The sequence below is a fragment of the Perissodus microlepis genome, chromosome 4 (genome assembly GCF_051167445.1).
Source record: "Perissodus microlepis isolate ML-2025 ecotype Zambia chromosome 4, ASM5116744v1, whole genome shotgun sequence".
Lineage (NCBI taxonomy): Eukaryota > Metazoa > Chordata > Actinopteri > Cichliformes > Cichlidae > Perissodus > Perissodus microlepis.
In genome coordinates this window covers 16,857,724-16,879,580 of record NC_140464.1, presented here as the reverse complement: position 1 = coordinate 16,879,580, position 21,857 = coordinate 16,857,724, and positions in this window count along the sequence as shown.

Below are 21,857 nucleotides of genomic sequence, written 5' to 3'. Positions count from 1 at the left end.
GCAGGCTGATGAGTTTAAATACTTGCAGTCAACCATCTAAAGCAATGGACAGTGTACAAGAGCAAAGTGCAAGCAGGGTGGAGTGGTTGAAGATGAGTATCGGGGTGATTTGTAACAGAAGAATTGCAGCGGGAGTAAGAGGGAAGGTTTACAAGATGTTAGTGAGACCTGCTATGATGTTTGGTTTGGAGACAGTGGCACTGATGAAAAGACAGGAGGTTGAGCTGTTTGGATTTTCACCGGGAGCGACCAGAATGAACAGCATTAGAAATGAGTTCATCAGAGGGAGAGCTCAGGCTGAGGTGGCCTGGAAACAAAGTTGGAGAGGCAAGGCTGAGACAGAGGTGGGACAGTGGATATGTTGGACAAAGGATGTTGAATATGGAGCTGCTAGGCAGGTGGAAAAGATGAAGACCACAAGTGAAGGTGACATGCAGTGGTGTGAGGAGGTAAGAGAGAAGGATGCTAGGCATATAGTGATATGGAGACAGATTGTTACAGACACCATCTCCGTCAATAAGGAAAGTGTAGTTTCGTTTTCTGGTATACTTACATACAGATTTCTGGTGAGAGTCAAGGTATCAGATGTGTTTTTAAGCATGTAAAAAAGAACTACAAATTCCATGAACCAAAACTAACAATAAGGAGAGAAACACGAGTCCAAAGATGGTACAGAGTATAACAGGACCTCCTGGAATCTCGATGCTGGTGGTGGCAGTGGTGAAGCAGGTGGAGACTTGGATGACTATCTCTGTCTGGCCAGGATAAAGTGGAAATGGCAAATGACGAATGACAGTCTTAAAGACAAAATGACAGAAGAGCAGTGAGATTTAAAGCACACAGAACAGAGGCTAATTTGCTCACAGAGGGCAGGCAGGAAAAAGACCACCAGAGTGATGAGGACAGAATTAAGTTTGGCAGCATGGGGACGCAGAAGTGATGAGTGAATACAGATCTTCCTTATTGAACTTACACATTAGCTTCACTAAAGTGGCACTCATGTCCGTGAATTGCCTTTTCCTGCACACGATGATACCTCTGAAAGACGTGAGCTTCATCTTTTTTTCAGGTCTCACTAGTGAAACACGCTTTTATCGTGCAATTTCTGCAGCTTTCTCACATTTTATTTCATTTTTGCCAGAATTCAAACTGGAGTTTAGATTATTTTTTTTATGAAGAGGAAATATTCTTCTTATGATTGTGAAGGACTGCTAATGTTAATTCCTGCAATGTATAGATCTGTAAGACAAGAATGATTAATTAAAGTGCAGCAAGCATTTTTTTGGTGAATGCTGTGGCGCGATTGTTGTTTTTGTCCAACGCTGCTGATGTTAAGAAAATCATCAGAAAATCAACATCGCTTGAGAAGCGGAAATGTCTTTTTTTTTAGGGGTGGTTGTGTTGATTTGCCATGAGTGCAAGATTACTGTGAGAAGAATCACCAGAGCACTTATCAGCAAACAGAACGAAGAAGCACGGACAGCAGAGAAATATCGGGGACTATGAGAATGCTGCTTCAAGTGGCATTACCTTTCATCACTTTCAAATGATAATTTGCAAATTATCCATGTAGAAGAATGCACTTCTGTCACCACATGTGCTCTCATCCTTATCAATCATGCAGATGCAACCTTTTAGAGCCGTGGTTGATGCTTCAATGTCAAGGCTGTTTCCATGGATACACTGAAATCCAATCTCAGCTTTTGCTATTGCTAGTCAGAAACCCAAACATGCAGGGCGTGGTGGTGATGATGGTGGTTGTGGGGCTTCAGGACCAGCATTACAACGAAGAAAATGCCCCATCCTATCAAAGAGGCAGCCATAATGTGTCTTTTTATTCAGGCAATTTCAGACTTCCCATTTACCAATCTACTGGGTCAGGCAGCCATCGAGGTGTCATGCACATTTCATTTAGAGGAGAAGATTTTCTCTTGCATAATGTATAATGAAATCTGTACTTATTGCCAGCAGAGAGATATTGCTGTGAGAGATGTGGCATCTTTTTTTCATCTTGGGGCTCAGCTTGCGTTTCTCCTCCAAGATTAAACAGCAACTGCTCAATATCACAGCTATTAGTGTGTGATGTTCGACGGGGGGTTGCAGGCATCGTAGTGTGCACTTTTGTGCATATGTGTTTATTTCTTGTGCGGTTCCGTGTGTGCTCACACCACTGTGTGTGGTTGTGTGCCTGCTGTGTGTCAGACCTGCAGGCACACAAACAGACAAAATGGGCCTGCTGATCATCTCCCGCGCATAGCCAAACTGCTGCCTCCATGTCACTATGGAGCCAATCAGTGCGGAGTAGAGGATGTTAAAAAGTTGCCAGGTTTTTGTTTATCACTTGGAAAGTTAATCCCTGTTTTTGTGTTTCCTCGTTCATCTCTGTTGTTTGTGTTTCTTGTAATATTACAGTGGGCAAAAACAGAAAGCTGGAATGGAAAGACAAACCCCAACAAACTATTCTCAGTATTGTAAAAAACAAAACATGCCATATGCCACACACTAGCCCTACAGTATATGAGAAGAAAGTCCCATGAGTTTTCCCTAAAGATCAAAAACCATGGATGACTCCCTGGAAGACCACCTGCATGTCTGTAAAGTGTACTGGATCTCATAGTGGAAAAGCAGGTGCGTGGCCTGGAGGTTATTTGAGTCAGGGACACAAATTATTTGCGTGCAACCTGAAGAATGTTAAAAATGAAATAAAATAAAAGAAATAAAGACATTTGCTCTTAGCCAGCAAACCCTTTTAGTGAGGAATTGCTGTGGTGGTTTTTGAGTATCCAGAAAATCCAGCTCTCTGTGATGAGCTTCAACTTGATGTCAGTTTGGATTGTAGAAGTCAATGTTTGATGAATCCACGGTGAAATCAGAGAGGCACAGTTCATCGTAAGAAGGTGACTTTGCAAAGTAGCACAAGGAGACGGCCTTGAAGGGGAGAGCAGTTAAACTTTTTTTTTATGGTTTTGATCCCCCTTCAAGCAAATAAATAATGACTGACTTTCCACAGTTAGTTCTGTTAGAGGTCAAATTGAGCTGAAAGCTGTATGGAAACTTGAATTTCTGTTTTTAACTTTCTCAAGTCTTTTTCGTACTGTTTCTTTACTTGAGGAGATCAAACTACCTGAAAGACATCCTGGCATGAGATAAAAAGCTTATGGTACTCGAACAATTTCACACCTGTGTTGAATTTTTAATTACACTCCTGTGGATACATTTTTTACACGTCTGCATTAAATGCAACAAAGTGCTGTGAAGTCAGTTCTTCAAGGTATGTTCCTCATTTTACTGCAGGTCTCCTTTGGACTTATTCTTTTTCACTGTCTTTAGTTTGTTCATGATATACCAGATTGACTCTATGATGGTGACATTAGGGACCCGTGATATTGCAGGGCTCTGAATTTGTTGTGGGTGCTTTCATCTGGGTGAATGTTCGGGATTATTGTCATGATTCTGTGAGCCACCTCCACAGGACAAGACTCAGCAGTCCATCTGCATCTTAAGGATAAAGGACACTCTTTCGAGGATGCCAATGTTCACATTTTGGACAGAGAGGACAGATGGTTTGAAAGAGGAGTGAAAGAAGCCATCTATGTCCACTGTGAGCGACCATCTTTGAACAGAGGCGGGGGTTTACGACACCAACTCTCTGCCATCTATAATCCAGTTTTGAGATCCCTTCCCAGACGCCTTAACGCCCACTCACATCCTGGGCCATCTGACCTCAGGAATTCGCATGATAAGGTGGGGCCAGGTTTCACAATGAACACACCAGAAACTCTGGCTGATTGGGACCCACACCCAGTTTCACACCTTGGCTCAGGCGATTAGAGGATCATCAGGGGGTCCTTTTGTCCCTCTGTGGGGGGATACTCCCACTAGGTTTATATCTGGGACTCTCCACCATTTGACCTTAGAACTGAAGAAGCTTCTCGGATGAGAGGTGAAACGTCTTCAAGTAACTTAAAGAAGTCCAGACGCTTTTCTTTGCAAGCTCCTTTGACTACGATGACCTGGATGACTGAGAACCTTCACAGACAGATTCTGTTCTCTGTTCGCCATGACTGATTGTCATCCGCTGTGTTTTTTTCTAACCAGGTATGCTTTGAGTGCATTGACATTATGTTTGGGATCATTATCATAATGAAAGAAATCCAAAACACCACTGCCTGAAATGCAGCTCCAAACCAATGACTCAGCCTCCACCGTGTTTTACAGATGCATGTAGACACTCACTGCTGGACCTCTGTGCTGACCTCCATAAAGCCTGGAGAACTATTGCTTGGGACCGATTACAATGAAGTCTTACAAATCCATACAAAAATATTCAGATGACAGATGGAAAGAAAAGAAAAAAAACTTACAAAGACTTTAATATGTGGGATCTTCAACAGGTACATGTATGAATAATACCAGATTTACATTTGTTTCTATTGCCCTGTATTTAACCATGATTTAACATTCTTACTATTCCTGACACAAGCATATGTTATTTCGGTCATATCGAAGATTTTGCCTTTGATAATACAATTGAATTGTATTTTCTAATGGCTTAACCAACTTCCTTGTAGTACTGATTTCCACACTAACTGTGCTGCACCAGATCTTGGCAGGTAACTCGGTAAATTGTTACCATAATGTTAGAGAAGCACAGCCAAAACACTAACAAGGCTTCTTTCTATAGCCTGACCATTAAGAAGATTATGGTTGCTTTTAGAACAAGGCCAGCGTTAGCAACAAGAACATCTGTAACAAGAACAGCATTAATGGCTGAAAGCAGAATGAAAGAATAGAAGAGGAAGGCGAGCGGGCAGAGTTCAGAGAGAATGAGAACGGTGAGTTAATGATCTTTCAGATGGAGGCTAATGAGTTCATTCGAGGAGCTCTAAGGTGGTGTCTAGACTGCGATGAAAGTTAGACACACGTGCACACACACACACACACACACACACACACACACACACACACACACACACACACACACACACACACACACACACACACACACAGCCTTCACCTCTCCTCTTTCTTCTCACCTGTATAGTGAGAACAAAGATTCACTATGAATTGATGAGTTTCTTCCCACAGTATTACGGATGTTAACAGCCTGCCTCTAGCTTTTCCTCTCAGGCACTAACGGCAGCTTCTCGTTAACAGAATTCTGGTAAGCTTTAAAGAAACTAAAGCTAGGTGAAAAACTTTTTATTATCCTGCTTTTTTCAATTCACTGATAGTGCCAATTAAATAATAAATAAAGAAATAAATAATAAGCAGTCTTATAATCTATTGCTTCCTGCTTTCATTAGCTCTTTGCATCTTTGCTCTGTGACTCACCTCAGATTGCTTTGCATTTTACCTGAATATTGGCTGCATTATCTTGGGTTAATTTTGACTCTGTAATCGCCGCGAGAATAATATATAATAAAAAACTGAGGAAATGTTATGACATGCACCACTAGTTTTTCCCCACACTGCTGTAGGGCTGGCCTCTGAAATTGCATTTGCATGTATGGAGGTATTTGGTGGTGTGCACTGAATCCATCTCCTCATTGTAAACCCTCGTGGTCTTTGATAGCCGGGCTCACTCACCTGCATCAGCCTGAATTGCGGCAGATTAATAATGTAGAAGCCCTGCTCCCAGGAGGAACACCACTGATTGAATGGAAATCAGCCCCTCAACCAATGCGCACCATATACACATACATACAGAGAATCACACATGCCCGTCATACTCTAACTGTATATGAAAGACATACATAACTACAGTGTCACCTGTTGCTTTGTGAAATCCTGTTTTAAAACCTTAGGTTGAGGATTTTTGCAACCACTCTTAGTTTATTGAAACAAAACATCCCGAGTCAGCGGTGTTTCTGACTCAGTCTCATTGTATACTTCTACAGTAGCAACTTCTACATGTCTGGTATGAGATCCTAATTAACAAAATGAGCATCAAATTGTATTCACTAAGACCACAAAGCAGCAATTAATAACACAAACTTCATCTGAAAAAAGTTTCAGAGGCTACGTCCATCTTTTATATACACTGAATTGTTACCACACACACACATTTTGTTATACTTTGTTTGTTTTCTCACAAAAATAATCTGTTTCCAGACATCGGCTTTCAACTTTTTCACTACTTTAATTTTTCCCTCCATCCATCTTTTCCCATTTATCCAGTTCAGCCCATCCCAGCTGCCATTGGGTGAGAGGTGGGGTACACCATGGACATGCTGTCAGTCAATCACAGGGCTAATGCAGAGATACAGACGATCATTCAGGCACACATTCACACCTATGGCATATTTAGAGCCACCAGTTAACCCCACAAACTAAACGTCTTTGGACTGTGGGAGGACGCCTGTGTACTCGGAGAGCATGGGGAGTATATGCAGACTCCACACAGAAAGAGACCAGCTGGCCAGTAAATGTGACGCCAAGACCTTCATGCTGTGAGGCCAAAGTGACAACCACCAAACTGGCATGCCACTCTAAAATTATATATAATTTTTTTTAAAATTTAGAATGTCAGCTTGACCCTTTCAATTTTGTATGAAGTGCTAACAGTGAAAAATTGTTGGGCAGACGAAAGAAACCAGCAGATGTCTGTATTAGTATTCCTTTATAATCCCCCCCCCCCAAATCCAGTCTGTAGTCTCGGGTTGTGATTCCATTTTATCTCATTTGCAGGTTTGTAACGTGCTCAACAAGTGTTTCAGGTGGTGATGTCAGCATGAAGTCTGGGTATATAGATAAAAGATAAAAGAAGCTGACATACAGCAGTCGTTTCTGATCGTGTGTAGATGTTTGGCCAGCAATGCAAACATTACATGGTTGATGCAGTCATTCATCTATCCATCCAGGTTACAGAGGGTACTGGAGTCTACCCCAAGGTGGCAGGGTACACTCTGAGTATGTTGCCAGTCTGTCACAGGACGATCATATAGATACGGAGAACCACTCACACTCAGTTATAAGATTAAAATGGATCTGCTGTGCTCGTTTCTGTTGCATCACATTAAGTAGTTTTTTAGCATCCGTGTTTACATACTGATGGTGATAATTATATGAAGACTGTTATAGGAACTTAGAGCATGCAGTTCACTAAAAAGTGAAGCCAGTGCAGAAGTGGCAGAAACTGCAGTTCAAAGTGCCACTTGAGCCTGGCTGTAAACGGAGGTCAGTCCTAGTTGACCCCCAGTGTTAAAATGCCAAATTTTACAGCATCATACATCATATTTACAGTATGATAAACAAGCAAACAAAAATATATGTATATGTGTCTTTATCTCTGTTTGAATGACCAACATTTCTATATCGTTAAATTTAAATCATCACCTGTTGCTTTGACATGAGATGCACAACAGTCAAGATCGTTTTCATGTGGATGATGATATTTTTCAAAACAAAGACATCCACTTGTTACAACAGAACAAGGGCCAGAAGGAAAAAAATTAATTAGAAAGACAATTACTAATAAATAAATACATAAATACAATAAGACCCCCAGAATTAAAAAAAACAAACAAACCATAAATCAATAAAATACAACACAAGTGTGATGGAGCCTTTTGGAGATTGCTGCTTGCTGTGTAGTACAAATCATTCAAGAAGATTGTGTTTCTGTTTTGGTGAATGAATTTTTTTAGCCTGTTACCAACTCTATTTAGTTAAAATGTATTTATATAGTGCCAAATCACACCAACAGTCTATTGTAAGGTAAAGACACTATAATAACACAGAGAAAACCCAAACAGTACGATAACCCCTGTGAGCAAGTACTTGGCGAAAGTGGGAAGGACAAACTCCCTTTTAACAGGAAGAAACCTCTAGCAGTACAAGGCTCAAGAAGGGTAAGCCACTAACCAGTGAAAAATTGTTGGGCAGAAGAAATAAAAATCAGCAGATGTCTGTATTAATATTCCTTTATATGACTTTTCCCCTCATGCATATTAGTCTTGGGTTGTGATTCCATTTTATCCATTTTATAAAGGACAAAAGATGCTGTGGAAGAGAGCCAGAGATGAATAAAAACGAATTATTAGAGATGATGATTAGCTGATTCACATGTCTGTGTGTTGCACCTGCATTGTGCATGAATGCAGCTTGCTAACCAAGCCTATAAATATACATCGCCTATAAATTTGCACTCCACCCTTTCATCCACGTAAAGTAACTTCTGGCTCCAACATGATGGTGGCAAATATGCGAATACTGAATTTTCAAAATGCATGAACAAAGTCCAGAAGTCACTGTGCCCACATCCATCTTTTATATTAGTTATGAGTGGTTCCCAGAAGTTAGACCCTTGTAAAATAGCTTTAAATACTTTAAATAAATGTATATCCCTTTAATATTTGATTAAAGACATAGGGCAAACAAAAGAACCACACAAATCAGTCCTCATTATTTTGTTTTATTCCTTGAGTCCTGCAACATGCCTTTTGTGGAATAGTGGATAATTGTAAGCTTGTGAGTCTATTATGTTAATGAAACCATCTGGTTGGATTGCTATACAGATAAATGTTGTGGAACAAAATCAGCTCCACCAAAAAATATATCTGTGACATATGAACTAGAGGAATAAAGTGGAATAAAAAAGGAAAAACTCACAGTTGCGTAAACTCTGTATAAGAACAGTACTTGGGTAAATGTGCATAATTATTCTCCACCAGTGCTGAAGGGCATCTACCTGATGCACTTAATTAACTCTGTTATTGTTCAGTTTGGCTGTGCTGGGTAAATGTCATATCTCTTGAAATAGAAAGGCCATTTCATTGACACAGTTTAAAATAACTTTTCTATAACCGCTATAACATTTTAAATGACAAAACTGGCAATTTTCTTTCAAGGTTAGGGACTCGAAAATGAACTAAAAGTGAAAACTGGAGCAGGTTAATGAACAGAAGCTGAATGGGAGCCTTAAAAAAACACCTTGAACAGTCAGACAGACAGAAAGAAAATAAGACGCGTTAAATAACTATGACGCACAGGCCTGATGCAAATTAAGATTAAGTTAAATATAAATCAGAAGAGGACTGATCACCGGTGGGTGGACAGCCTAACGGTATAAAGCAACTTGATAGTGAGACAGCATTAATCCCATTCATATTTCTTTATTGGACATCACACACTTAACAGCTGCTGTCAGCCATGAAACAGCTATGCATGTTATGAAGGAAATGTCCTTTAGCCATGGTTGCCATGCCCCCCTTGGCGGAACCGGAGGAGGCTGTAGGATGGCTAATAAACATGAGGGGAGAGTGCCAAGCTTAATCACTGTCAGCTGCAGTACCACACACATCTGATCAGCTAAAGGCAAAGCCAGTCTGCTGGGTCGACTCCTGAAAAAAGTTTAGGTTTCTGGAAGAGGTGTACGGTGAACATGTGTGTGAGGGGAAAATGTATTTTTCCTGTCCAGAACTAAAAAATGAAGCCAACTCTGAGGGGCTAAAAAAGACAGCTTTTCCCTTAATGGCCACGTGAGGCTGGTTTAAAAGTGAACCAGTCCCAGGAGATCATCTGTAGAGCAGAAATATAAACCTTTAAATGACCTCTCTGGCTAATTCTCTCCTTTATAGCTCACCCAACTAAACTTTATTAAGTTAAAGCTATCATTATTAGTGCACTGGCAGGTGGCTGTAGGCGTTAGCTGTCAGCTAGGCATCACCTCACCTTCTGTGACTCATTAAACCGGACGTGTCAATTATGTTCGTGTTATCGGTGCTTTTTGGATGATTTTTAATGTAAACCGGGCACAAGCAACAGAGGGGTGAACAAGAGTTTCATGGTAGTGACCAGAATGGGCAGCTCAGGTTGAGTGGTTAGGACACAAAGTCAGACAGGGAGGAGATGTGCACAGGAAGGATCGTGGATATGTCGGATATATGGAGTTGTGGAACACCACAGCTGCAACTGAAAGAATAAAAACTAAAACTGTCTTTTAAACATTAATTTAATAAAACACCTGATTATGGTCCATCAGATTCTCTCATGTCTTAATGACAGAGTTGTGATATTACTAAGTCTGATAACTTGTAAAGTTGGGATTTTTGCCAGATTTCCTTCCTGGCTATTTTCCAGACTGTCTGACCAAAGAGCTTAAAGCACACACACTATCATACGGCACTTTTAATATTAAAAAAAATACTGTACACTGCTTTTCTTCTCACAAACACACTCACTGCTCTGTCAGCAGCAGCTGCGCTGTGTCAGTCCGTATTGTATGCGTAACCTATTTATAGTTTTCCAATGTGACAGCTTTATCTTTGTTTATAAATCATACTTACTATAAGTAAGATAAGATTAGTCAGATGGCGCCAACACCACCACTTTCCTGTGATTAAACCTGGGTTAACTTAACGAACTGATAACCAGCTTTGTGTAGCCATTTATAATGACTGCCAGTGTGAGGGTAAGTGAATCCAGTTAACAGAAAGATACTGGGGGTATGTTGAACTGCTTCTGTAGGACTCTTTGTTTTTGATCAAACTAGGACAATAACACATATTTTGGTCACTGCCCATCAGTGTTGGAAAGGTTACTTTTAAAATGTTTTCCACTACAGGTTACAGATTACATGCCCCAAAATGTTAGTCAATGTGAGTAAAGTATTCTGAATACTTTGGATTACTTAATATATTTTCATGCTTTTAATGTACTATTGCTGTGTGATTTGTTACTGTTATTACAAGGCTACTCGCCATACCAATACCAAATAGATTTTTAAATCTTAATATAAAATGAGTAACAGTAGGGTGGACAGTGATGCAGTATCTCATATAGAAAATTATTTCTGTATCAGTAAGATGATTTCTTTCTGTCTGCTTTCAGAACTGCACATGATTATCTGCAGCTAGCAGGTTGTTAATGCTATCCATCAAGTGTAACAGTCTGCAGTCTATGAACTGACCTCAGCTAACGCCACCTAACAATGTTAGCTTGGTGGTGAGTAGCCTTCAGTAATAGCAATAAATTACACAGCAATACTACATCTGTGGTAGAACTTGACCTAAGCGGCTAACGAATGGCAGGAGACAGATGCTATCCAGTGTAGCGAGTGATTTATTCACCATTTTGTGACCAAACAATATTTACAAAAAATAAATAAGAAACTCAACTCCACAGTTAACTCGGTTCAAATAAACTTAACTGAACTTAAATCAACAGAAATTAAGGCCAAAATGCACACAACTACACTAACCTGATCCTTTTCCCCCGAACACCTGGTTCATCTGCTTAAATAGTCCGCTCATCCCTGGACTATTCCATACTGCTACTCCTTCCTAGCAATAAAACTCTAAGGTATAGTCAATACACATTACAACAAATCCATCTCTGTATAAACACACTCTAAAATCAACTTTATTAAATTACAAAGATTCTCCCTCTTCTTCACCTGGTTTCTTCCTGTGACCTCAGACTAACCAGGAAGCTATAAATACAGGAAGTGAAACTGCATTTCCTCCTTTTGTTCCTGGAAGACAGGTAGGTGAGTTCAAACTAAACCATTTAACAGTTGAAATAAATAACATGTTAACTTAACAAACTTGTATCAAGATGTTATGTTATATAATCTGTAAAAGTACAAAACTTAAACAAACCCGGGATAATATATGTTTGCCTATTGCAGACTACATATGAGATATGAGAAATCAAAACAAGAATGTTAACTAAGAATATGGACAGGTGGTGTTCTCACCTACTTTGTCACAACATCAAAGATACTGAAGTGGCACATAACTCGGGCAGCTACCACAACTAAAGCAAGGTAGTTGCAGTAGGCTAACATTAAATTAAAAAAAACAAAAACAAAACTAACTTCCAGATGTTTCTTTAGGGTTGGAGGTGAAGTCTTTTGATGCTGAGAGCAGCTTGGTTGCTGGCAAACAGTTTGCACTGCACGGTCATATTTTGCCCCATCCCTTTCTTCTTTAAATGTGAAGTGGTGTTGGAATTTCCAAGTATAAAATGCATTCTTGCCTGTGCCCTGCCGGCTCTGTTGTGCTGGATCTGGGTCCATTGTGTAACTGACGCCACCAACATTACCAGGACGCTTACATTAGAGCCTCTTATTGGGTGTTTTATTTGGGTTTCCACCAGCGTGGAATTACCAAAATTAGAGAGGGGAAAGAGAGGGGATAGCCTGACATATGAAACAGGAAAAGATCGCCCTCTAACTGTAACTGTATTCTAATTATCATCTTTTTTAACAGTAATTGTAATGGAATACAGTTACTCATATTTTGTATTTTAAACATGTAATGCCTGTACGTGTTTCGATAGTTCCCAACACTGCTGCCCATACTTTGGACTTGTACTTACAGCCTATTCAGTAGGTCTTTTGTGTATAACACTAGCACATGTCTGTCTGCATGAAGTGCTGATAGTGTATGGATGCAAACTGCTTACCAAATTACTGTTAGACGATAACTGTTGTTCAAATATGTTCTCTTCTGGCTCCAAATAAGCAAAAAGAAAGTCACTGTTTCTGCATCCGTCTTTTAATAACTGCCTGCATCTCACATTCTCCCCATCTGTTCACTGGCACCAAAACAAGCACAAGACCCATGCTTCATAAAGAAAGTTCAACAGGAACTTTATTCCTCTATATGTGCAGAGCATCCAGCAGCAGCAGCGACATCCTATTGAGGGAACCCAGAAGGCGCCTAACCACTGTGTCCAATTTTTCAGCCTACATGAGAGCTCGATCTCTTTCTTTGAGTGGTCAGTAAGACTAGAAAAGCACCGTATAAATGCCAGTCCATTTCTGTCTTCATTTTCCATCTCTGATAGTCACCATGGTGATTATGAAACTCATACCAAAGAGCAAGCATATACTATAAATTGAAAAAAAAAAATTTAAGATTGAGAAACTTTGGCTGTACTTATGTGATTTCCTCCCACGTTATGCTCGAGTGAGTCATAGATGCAGATGAGAGCTTTTATCGAGCAAGTGAGAGAAATGGTTATTCTGCGTCATTCGAAGGTACGACCGGCGGCACAGAGCTGCACACGTCAGCTAAATGTGTCTGGCAAGTGTAGTATGTCTCCTTTCTTTTGTTAAAGTTAAATATGTCGGTCATGTCTCCTTGTTTACCTTTAACAAAAATAGCAGTGACTCAGTTGAATGTCAAAATAAAATGAGGAACTCGGGTATTTATTTATTTTTTGTCTATTGTGGGTTGCAGAAATCCTGAGAATACAAATAACCCTTCACGCATTTCAGATCTGGCCTTTCATTAATGTCTGATTTTTGAGCACAAATAAAGTTTTGCTAATTCTCCTGAAATGCTCCGCTCTAGGAATGTTAGACAACAGAGATTTACTGTTTCTGTTAAAGTCATGGTCTTCACATACTGTTCATCAGTTTTAGGCAGTTTTCTAGGCCTTCCAAGTCTTCTTTTGTCCTTCGCGTCCCCACTTTCTTTAGATTATTTAAACACCCTGTACACCACGCTAAGTACTGCAAAGTTAGTTCTTTAGGAATCACATTGTTGATGCAAAAATACAATTTGATGCCTGTTCAATTGTGTTATCTTGGGCATTTTTTGTTTTTGGAGTCTCAACTGAAGAAATGGGAACAAGTGATGTGGTTTTGCAACAGGCTGCTAGTAACAAAGTGCCTAAAGATACAATTTAGGACAAAGCTAGTTGTTTGCTCACACAACAGTGGTTCAGCCCTCGAGTTAGGAGAGTTTTTATGCCTGCTTGATTCATATGTCAGCGTTAAGTGGTTCAACAAACCTTCAACAAAGCCTGGGGAACTAGTGCTCAAGATGGCATTGGAAGAAATCAGGGGTGACCAAGACTTCTACACAGAATTGTATCATAAACAGAACAATGAGACAGTGTGTCATTATTTTATATAAAACAGTAATATTCCAGTGTTGAGAGGTTTATGAGCACACCAAGATCAAGGTGCCATTACTGTTTTTGTTTCTAAGTGTTTGCAGTGTTATTGTGAACCAACAAAGAGCTGAGTGAAAGAAAACAGGAACAAGTAAGAAAAAAGTCAGAGTACAGGGTACACCTAACAGCAACTGGTACCGCAACATAAAAGGCAAAGAAGCTGATAAGAGGAGAAAGAAACTGTCTGTTACTGTTTGCCCAACGTTTTTCTAAAATATGTTGTCCTCTGCGTGATTATCCAGCGCTGGCTTTGTCAGTCTGAGTACTATTCATTTCTCCTCTTCCTGTCACTGCTCTTCTTACATAACAGAAAAAGAAACATAATGGTGATGCTCAAATCTATTTTCCTGCGAGGGCTGGCCTGAATAACGCCTCCATGCTCATCATCCTAACAACTTTTTCCCGTGTGTGTGTGTGTGTGTGTTTTAGGTAATTATTGCCTGACCTCTTCTTCCACCTCTCCTCCCTATTGATTGTAAAAACAGACTTGGATTAATAATTCACAAAAAAAGAAGAAAAAACTCCCCCCAGTGTGACTTTTAACTACTCCTTGTTGCCCATGGCAGCAACCAGTGTGTGTGTGTGTATCCCTGGTGCTTGTGATCATTAGTGTGCAGCGGTTGTATTTTAAAAATATATTTTGCTTTCTGCTCAAACTCAAACTCTTGCAGCTCTTTCGCTACTGATATGATGACTTCATTTCTCTCCACTGGTTTCTCTTCTTCTCTTTCAGTATTGGGACACAAAATTGGTCAGTGTGAGCATCATCTTTGACTCTTCTCTCCCAGCTCAATCTAGATCTGTAGAGGCATGTTTAAATGAGAAGCCTGATCTGTACCCTACAGTTTGCTCTTTGCTGGACAGTTGATCGTTGACTGGCAGGCACCGATCAACAAGTTCCCTATGCTGTAAAGCAATAGCTATATTTCTTGCTTTTATGCTTTTGTTTATGGCAATACTTAAATAATGAAAAACATATGATGGATTCATACTGAGATTTATGTTTGTAGCTGCCAAACCATCTTTATACTGAGCTGAGTAAATGAGATGCTGTTTTGTTTGCTTGACAAGCAGTGGAAACGCTTCCTCCGAATGGTGGAGGGGCTCAGAGTAGAGCTGCTACTCCTTCACATCGAAAGGAGCCAGCTGATAGAAGTCGGTGAATCGATCTAATTTTTTTTGTTTGAAAATGAAAAAATATACCTCAAACATGCACATGAAAAATGTCCAAAGCTTTTATTGTTGACGGTGTTTTATTTATAGTCTATAGCACAGAGTTTCCCAAACACCAGACCGTGGATCGTTTTGTTCTGGGGAGCAAAGAAAGAACTAATTTGTAAAAAATGTTTTTTTCTTATTGCTCTTCTGGGAGTTTTACTTTTTAAAAATGACACTTTTGTCCATACTTAATTCAGCTGGTTTTTTTTTATTTCCCCCCCACACATCAGTAAGTCTGGAAGATAAACCATTCACAAATGACACAAAAACAAATGTCACTATTGAGAGAGAAAGATGAGACACTGGGATCTCAAAATGACCTCAGTAGTTTTTAATTTTTTTCTTAAACAAGACAATGAAATTTGTGATGCTCCAGATAGATTTTACAGCCACTCATTGGGTAGCATTTAGGGGGTTAGCGATGATATTTGGTCTGTTTAGGCACAAGCAGTGAATGAAAAGCAGAGTAGGGCACGAGCTGCTGAGTAAATAACGTTTCCCCTTGTGCTACTTTAATTTCAAGTGAAGGGATAAATCTGGATTAAGGTTTTTGTTTTATACACACAGAGCTCATCTTCCATATTTCTATATGCACAGTAGCTCCTGCAAAAGCTTAGGGGAAGCTTTCAATATTTCTGGTCCCTGACCTAGTTTCTTAGTTTCAGAAATAAAGCCTTTTATACTCATGATTGGAGCACAGGTGCTACACCTTAAATATGATAAATTAAGAGGGAAAAAAAATATTTCTAGACCCTGGTTATGACCCTGCTCCCAGGCGAAGTGTTTTGGGCATGCTGGGAGGGAGATACAGGTATCTGTGCTTAGACTGATGCCCCCACAACCCTGCACCCAGATAAGTCTCAAAAATGGCTGGATGGATAAATATAAGAGGTGTATCAGTCTTTTCACTTTCCAACATCATAAACCCATCCACTTTACAAAATGATTAACCAGGTGTCCAAGATTGAGGAAAAAGGAACTTCTCCCTGAAGCCTTTCTCTTTCTTTTTTACACAGCTGTTTTGGTTTGTTTTCATGAGGACAGACTCTTTGCTTCAAGTGTGTTTTAAAATCTATAAAAGATTTAATCTTTTTGGTGTTTGGATGTAGCTGAATAGCAGCTGTTGTGTTCAAACACAAAATATTATCGTTATTTTCACAGAGCTGCTGACAATCTGAGCAAACTTGTTCTATGTCATCAATTCCCCAGGAGTCCAGCTATAAAAAACAGTCACATTTTCACACCGATCCACACCAGAGAGGAGGGTTGAAATTACATTTTTTTCCCCAAGCTAAAACTGCTTAAATATTCATCATTTTTCGTTTGATTCTTTTTATTCTGTGACAGAAAAAAAGGCAACTTGAGTCTCCAACTTTGTCTCCAAAACGCTTGATCTGAGCTGTCCTTCTGATGTCTTTTTGTCCATTCTGGTCATTCTGTTAGCACCAGACCATACATCATAACAGGTCTCACTGCAATCTTATAAACCTTCCCTTTCACTCCTGCTGCTATCCTTCTGTCACAAATCACCCCTGATACTTGTCTCCACCCGCTCCACACTGCCAGCACTCATTTCTTCACCTGTCTTGTGCCGTGGCCGATGTTTTTGAATGGTTGACCCCAGGTAATAACAGCAACAAATGTAAGCTTAAATATCAGCTTTCTCACCTGGGTTGAATGAATATCAGTGGTATCAATTCATGAATCACAAGCGCTTGTCAGATACAGATGCAGACAGTGCAGCAGTGTGTCAGCTCTGTTAATCCTTTGGCACAAATATGACAGTTTTGGTGTTCTGTTTAGACTCCACACAGACCCCGAAGTTGTTAATTTAAAGGCTTAATCCACCAGACAGTGCTGCTGCAAGATTTGGCCTGAATAGAAACACTATGCAATAAGATGCAACAAAAAAACTCGCAAGTACATGAAAATGATCTTCTTATCTCCAGAAGCTTTATTTATTAAAATACACTGCTCCCATTATTTGTTTTTTCTAAAATTATACCACTTGTCCTTCTCTTTTCTTCTTCACTATGAAAGCAGAACACATATGTGATTTACTTAAGGACTCTCTACCCAGAGGACATTTTACTTTTTCATATATGCTCCGTCAGCTCCTCTTCCTCCATGCTGCCTCAAGGCTGGAGAGCAGTGTAAAGTACAAACAGATGAAGCACCGGTAGTGCTTTGCACTCTTGCGCGGGGTTGGATTGCCTTATTACAGGTCTATCTCCTCTCAACAGTCACTACCGATCCAAGTCATTAGACAGCAGAGTGCCTGCTTGAGTGTGCACTGGAGCAGAAAGATATGGAAGGAGGGTGAAGGGTGAGGTGGGGGGGGAGAAAGAGAGAAAAAGCAGATAAAAAGAAGGAGGAGATGAACCAATGCCTCACTGTCACTGCCTGTAGAGGAAAGCACCAAGGAGAAAGGAAACGGGAGGAATATGAGGGGAGGAGAGAAGAAGAGAAGATTGAAGCTGACTCAGAGGAGGCAAAACAAACAAACAGGGTGATTAATGAAAGAAAAACAGAGGAGAAAAGGGAGCGTAATCTGCTCTCAGGCAATAGAGGGAAACATACAGATGAAGGAAATAGAGAAAAAGATCATAAAGCAAAGATGAGAAATGGGAAAAGAAAGGAAAGAAAAAAAAATCTGGCTGAAGATGAGAAAAAGATAAGATACAGAAGATATGGAAGGTGTAGGCAGAAGGGAAAGACACACAAAAGAATGACACAGTGATGAAGACGCATAGAAAATGACCATGCATCAGAAACAACGAGACAAAGGCTGAAAGGAAAAAAATACAGCCGAGTGGAGAAGCAGAGCAAACTGTGGTAAAAGATGTACTTCAGGCCAACTCGAGTGTTGGTGTCACTGTCTCTGAGGTGAAGAGCCTGTAGTTCAGTAGAATAAGTGAACTATCCTGGTAAACACTGCTCTCCCTTATCTTTGGACTGAAGTGTGCATTCAGCCAAGCACTAGGAGAGTGTGTCTGACATCTGAAAAATGCCAACGGGCAGCATACTGGATCCCTGAAACAGTTTGGGTGTTGAAACTTGGAACTTGTTGTTTCAGTGCAGTACGTATAAGATTTCTTTTAGGACTATTTAACAGACATAAAATCTGAATGTGGGGTTCAGTTTCAATATATTTATGTTGCCTTAAGGCAGATTGTTTTTCCTCTATCAATAGCATTTGATTATCTAATCAGCCACTTCTAGATATTATTTGTTGTACTTCTCCCTTTAAACGTGACTTTCTTTGCCATCATCCTTTTGTAGCTGTGATTCTGTATGGACGCCTTTATGGACATGAACTGTCCATTCCAATCCCCACCGTTAGCGAGTCATCAAGTGTCTACTTGTGTTATATATTGCAAGTAATTGCCACAGTGCCCAAGGGTCTGTTAAGACAGGGACACACATGCATTAATAGGGACAGCTTGTCACACCCACACATACAAACACTGTGTCCATGACACATTTCAGCTCTGATGATTTTCTGGGATAAAGAAGAATGATAATGTTACTGAGTTTGCAGCTCCGCTATAGTCGGGAGAATAAACATATTAGATTACTGTCTAATGTAATCAAAATTAGTTATAAAGCACTTTATATACTGTTAGGCATTTGTTAGGTACACCTATTCAATTGCTTGCTAAACCACATATCTAATCTGTCAATCACATGGCAGCAGCTTAGTGCATTTAGGCATGTAGACATGGTCAAGATGACCTGCTGATCTTCAAACTGAGCATCAAAATGAACTTTAAATGACTTTGAAGTTGGCATGGTTGTGGGTGCCAGACAGGTTGGTCTGGGTCTGTGGGTCTCGGATTTTCAAACACAGTCATCTCTAGAGTTTACAGAGATGACTGTGGTCTGAAAAAAAGAAAATATCCAGTCGGTGGCAGTTCTCTGGGTAAAAATGCTTACTTAATGCCAGCGTTTAGAGGAAAATGGTCTCATGCTTCTAGCTGAGAGGAAGGGGAAATGGTAACTCAAATGACCACTTGGTACAACTGAAATTCGCAGAAGAGCACCTCTGAGCACACAACACATCGAACCTCGAAGATGACCACTAGTGTTGCCACGCCTGTGATCTTTAAAAAAAGGAAGTGAGGCTACAATTTTAAAGAGCTCACCAAAACTGGCCAATAGAAGGTTGGAAACGTTGCCTGATGAGTCTCGGTTTCTGTTGCAACATTCAAATGTGTTTTTTTGTTTGTTTGTTTTTTTTAATCATAAACACTAAAGCATGGATCCATCCTGCTGTGGATCAAAGGTTCAACTGGTGGTGTAATGGTGTGTGGCATCTTTCTTGGCACATTTTGTACCCATTGTTTTAATGCCACAGCCGACCTGAACATTGTTGCTGACCATGACAATCCCTTTAAGACCAGTGTACCCATCTTCTGATGACTGTACTCAAATAGCTGACACAGTCACCAGATCTCAATCTAATAAATCACCTTTGGGATGTGGAGAAACGGGAGCTTGACATCATGAATGTGCAGCAACTGTGTGATGCAGTCATGTCAATATGGACCAGAATCTCTGAGGAATGTGTCTGGCACATTTTTACATCTGTGCCACAAAGAATTAAGGCAGCATTGACAGTACAAGAGGGTCCCACCACTAGTAGAAAGTTAAAGTGAGTACAGTTAAAAGACAGTCAGCAAACACTGATAGACAGAAAAGACTGACATCTTTAGTTTTGCAGACTGACCTAGACATACTGAGTTGCGAGTAGATTCATAGATCAGCAGGTCAATCATACATTCTGGAGATAACTCTCTAAGAACCTTAAAATTTATGTTTAAAAGAATTAAAAGTATAAAAACTACTGGGAGAAAGTGAACTGATCGCTCTCAACTCCTGAATCTGTGTGTGCAGCCTTGACTGTGACATATTACTGTTAGGATCATCAAATCATATGAGCTTTATGTGCAGCATTTGGACCTGATAGCCTATTACCTTAGTTTATTCATTTCATTCTCGCACAGACATGTTTCTTCTGGTACAGGTCATATATACTTGGATGAGAGATGTTTGTAATTCAGTATTGTGTGGTGGTCTTACTCTTGTTTCTGTCTACTTTGCAGCGTTTGCTGCTGGCAGTCTTTAGGCGCTCGTATTTTCTTTTGCCAGTCAGTCTCCATGGCAAACTTGTGTCCATCTGTGCTTTTCAGGTTGTTATGTGTTTCTCTGTGCTGTCCTCAATCCTGTTTCTTCATTTCATCCTTTTTTTCTCTTCTGTATTCACCCATCTTGTAAGAAATCTTACCCTGTGATTTTAGCCTTTTTGCCTGCTCGTACTCTGAGGAATAGGGCTGAATGGGAAAGACTGGTACTGTAATGGTGGTGTGTAGAGAATAGTAACAGCTTTGACAGCACTCAGTCAGAGGTCAGGAAAGGGAATGACAGCTCTACATTCATAGCGGTGACTCAGAGGACCAGATGACTGCTGCAGACGTCAGCTTGTTTTTGTCAACTAAGTGAGACAAAGGTGAGATAAACTATGGCACTTCTTTGACCACATCTCTGTTTGGTTGCACCTTTTGAGGGTTTCTAGTAAGATGTTTTTTAACCACTGACATTTAACACTTACACTTATTGGTCACTTCATATCTCACAGCTTGCTAGTACTGGAGTGGACCATCATTTGCTTTCAGAATTGTGAAGAATCAACAAGACGCTGAAAACATTCCTCAGAGATTTGAAAGGTGCTTCACAGGACTGAGATTTGGTGACTGTGGATGCCATTTGAGCACAGTGAACTCATGCATGTTCAAGAAGCCAGTTTGACATGATTTGAGCCTAGTGACATAATCATGTTCCAAGTATCAATCAGAAGATGGGTAGACTGTGGCTATAAAGGGATGGACATGTTTAACAGCCATGCTCAGGATGTGGCATTTAAGCAATGCTCAGGGGCCCTCGTGGTTTGTATTGCAGACCAACTCTGGATGGTGCTGAGACGTGACAGACTCGCTGCAGTATTCTCCTGAGCATTAGGTGTCACTAGTCAGACAAAAAATCTGCATCAGCGCTGGAATAGGAGTGTAGGAAGCTGCAACAAGGAGCAATCTACTTTCAGTTTTGCTATATTGTATTTGCCTTTTGGTAAGCTAGCACCACTCATGCATCACTAGCAATACAAAAAAGATGCTTCTTTTGCTTCTGCTTCTTTCTCTGTGCTTTAAAACTTCAGCACATTCACTGATAGATGGATGGGCAGCGATCTGTGTATGGATTATTTAAGGAGTCACAAATCACAAGAGTGGCAGAACAGCTTTTTACTTTTACCAATGTTTATGTGTACTGCTACCATCCTGAAATCAGGATGAAATCAGGGTTGGTGGGGCTTCCTGGACTTTCTGAGTTTGAAGTGAGGACATACTTGAAAATTCTTCTTCAGAACTTGGAATTTCTGAATTCCTACTTCAAGTGGAATGCTGCATTTTTTTTTTCAACGTTTTCTCCTTTTTCAACATCTCCGTCTGTATAATATTTAAATATAATATAAATCTATGCGCTGATGCACTTATATATTATCGAAATGGTAGTAAAAACCACCACGATTGTACACTTTTGCACACCTGCACTGGTCAGTCTGCCTGGGTGACATTACAAATATTGAGAGATGTAAGACCAGCTGAAACAACACCAAAGCATGGCTCACAGCTGATGTTACATTGCTTCTGGCGGTCACCACAGTTTGTGAT